The sequence below is a fragment of the Kogia breviceps genome, chromosome X, assembly GCF_026419965.1.
Source record: "Kogia breviceps isolate mKogBre1 chromosome X, mKogBre1 haplotype 1, whole genome shotgun sequence".
In the NCBI taxonomy this organism is placed as follows: Eukaryota; Metazoa; Chordata; class Mammalia; order Artiodactyla; family Physeteridae; genus Kogia; species Kogia breviceps.
In genome coordinates this window covers 15,279,499-15,281,714 of record NC_081330.1, presented here as the reverse complement: position 1 = coordinate 15,281,714, position 2,216 = coordinate 15,279,499, and positions in this window count along the sequence as shown.

Genomic DNA, 2,216 nt, shown 5'->3' with positions numbered 1-2,216 from the left:
TCACTTTGGCCAACGTGATGTGGGACGTCAGCCAGGAAGGAGGCTTTTCTGAAAAGCTTTCCTCATTTCCAAAAGCCATTTGAAAGCACCCAAATTTTTACAAACCATTAACCCCATACAGATGGTGAACAATGTCAAGGTTTTACTTATCCCATTTTTCAGGGGAACCAACAGAGTGATACAGGTGCTTTTGAGAAACATTTCTAGAACCTTCATTATGTAGGTAGTGGAAAGGCATGCAGGAATGATATTATTTACACAAACCTGGTTGATGACCTGTAGGACAATAAAAGTATAAATTCCCCTAATGAACAGAAAAAAGTCATCTCTCCTTGCTTATCTTCAGTTTAACCTCATATTTATAGTATTGTAAAAAGCCTGTGCTCCCTTACCAATTGTTGGCCAACAAAGTTAACTGTCCACGGGTGGGCTAATAGACAATTCTCTGGTGTGATGTTCAAAGTTTGTACAATCTAACATTTTGTCTCATTTCTAAATTTTGGTGATTTTCTAGAACACAGGATAGAGGAATAAATCACACCAGTGTTTTTTCACTTTTTTTCCTCTACCCATCTCTTTCTTCCTCTATCCATCTCTTTCTTCATTTGAACAGGTAAGCTTTTGCTATTCGTGTGTTGTAGTTCATAAGAGTACATTGACATGGAGGTACATTACTTGTGTTATGTGTTCTTTATTATTTTTTTTGTTCCTCCAAATACTGAAACCACCAATTAACTTGAAATCTGGCATGTATTAGGTCAAAGTCTTAAAGTCAGAGGAAAAATTTGAATCGCTTAATGAAGTGGAGGTTTTTGGTTCACAGGTTCTTAAAATAATTGAAAGCAGGCTAATTATGAGGTTCCAGTTCAAGGTCCTGGAAGTCAGCCTTCCTGGGTGGGTATGAAAGACGATTGTGTTAATTATATTCACTGTTTGGCTTTAAACATAGATTCTGCTGAAGTGGTTTGAGAAGTGCTTGGAAGCAGTTTACTTTTTGGGGTAGATCCAGCATGTTCCCTACAATCTGTGTCCACCTGGCTCTCGAGGGAGGTAGAATGGGCTGTGAACACTGGGCATCCTTTGAACAGTGTTGGTAACCCCCTCCCCCCACCTCAACAAAAATGCCCCTGCAGTTTTCTTCCTCCTACCTGAATGGTTCCGTTAGGGATTGTTCCTTTGTCTACACCAGTTGTATCATCCCAAGTCCTTTTTTGTGATACAGATGTCTAGGAGAGGGTTAATGGTTTGCAAGAATTAATCATGAACATTTTTGACAGATTCCATAAAGGGAGAGAAGGAGAAATGGCATTTGTAAGTAGAGAAGGGAGGTTATTTTTCATTAGCATCTCAGTTCAGGCTGCTATTATAAAATAGCATAGACTTGGTGGCTTAAAAACAGCAAAACATTTATTTCTCATGGCTCTAGAGGCTGGGAAGTCCACACTCAAGGTGCTGGTATTTGAGATGTCTTGTGAGGGTTCATTTCCTGGTTTGCAAACAGCTGCTTTTTTGCTGCATCCTTACACGGTGGAGAGAGAGAGAGAGAAAGAGAGGGAGAGAGAGAAAGAAATCCTATCTCTTCCTCTTATAAGGACACTAATTCCGTTTGGGCACTCCAACCTTATGAGCTCATCTAAGCCTTATAACTTCCCCAAATGCCCTACTTTCAAACACCATCACATTGGAGATTAGAGCTTCAACATATGGATTTGGAAGGAGGAACACAAGCATTCAGTTCATAGCAATGACTTTGCCATCTCACCCATTACAGTTGTCATTCACGGTTTGTTTCCCTAACTTCCTTCTCGGCAATTTATTCTGTCCCCCACCATTAAGCCCCACCTCAGAAGTGAATATCAAAGGTGGGAGAAACATAAAGACTGATAAAAAGAAAAGAAGAGGAATATAAATATAAGAGGAATGAGAGAGAAAATGCAATTAATCTTTTTTTTTTTTTTTCGGTGGTGGTTAGGGCCAATATTGACTTGAACTCTAAAAGTTAAGATAAGGGCTTCCCTGGTGGCACAGTGGTTGAGAATCTGCCTGCCAATGCAGGGGACACGGGTTCGTGCCCCGGTCCGGGAAGATCCCACATGCCGCGGAGCAACTAGGCCCGTGAGCCACAACTACTGAGCCTGCGCATCTGGGGCCTGTGCTCCGCAACAAGAGAGGCTGTGATAGTGAGAGGCCCGCGCACCGCGATGAAGAGTGGCCCC